Source organism: Etheostoma cragini, chromosome 16 (assembly GCF_013103735.1).
Source record: "Etheostoma cragini isolate CJK2018 chromosome 16, CSU_Ecrag_1.0, whole genome shotgun sequence".
NCBI lineage: Eukaryota > Metazoa > Chordata > Actinopteri > Perciformes > Percidae > Etheostoma > Etheostoma cragini.
In genome coordinates this window covers 5,017,559-5,017,894 of record NC_048422.1, presented here as the reverse complement: position 1 = coordinate 5,017,894, position 336 = coordinate 5,017,559, and the positions used below count along the sequence as shown (strand labels likewise).

The 336-nt window shown below is 37.8% G+C and overlaps 1 protein-coding gene across 1 annotated transcript in view; it reads right to left on the bottom strand.

Annotated features, from left to right (window-relative positions):
* Window positions 1-223: 223 nt before the first annotated feature.
* The window catches only part of shroom3 (shroom family member 3), a 118,318-nt gene continuing 118,205 nt past the window's right edge, over window positions 224-336 (bottom strand). The window contains exon 28 of the transcript XR_004659802.1: window positions 224-236. The gene's annotated coding sequence lies outside the window, so the exon portion shown is untranslated. The remainder of the gene's footprint in view (window positions 237-336) is intronic.

The following is a 336-nucleotide window of genomic DNA, read 5'->3' as shown; positions in this document are numbered from 1 at the left end:
CATTTAAGCCCTTAGCTTTAAAATCCTACATCGTAATTCTCTGATATTACCTGAGAGACACACTGCATATGTGATGTCTTAGCGAGACTTGGAATGAAGCTGGCCAAACAGAAGGATTCCGTTTTACAGTAATCTGAAAAAGAGTAAAATATGGCTTTAACAGCCTGAAAAACATTGCAATATAGCTTTAATTAGACAATTTAGCCCTTAGTTTTAAAACCCTACATCAGAATGTTCTGATATTACCTGAGAGACACTCTGGATATGTGATGTCTCAGCCATACTTGCAATGGAGCTGGCCAAACAGAAGGATTCCGTTTTACAGTAGCCTGAAAA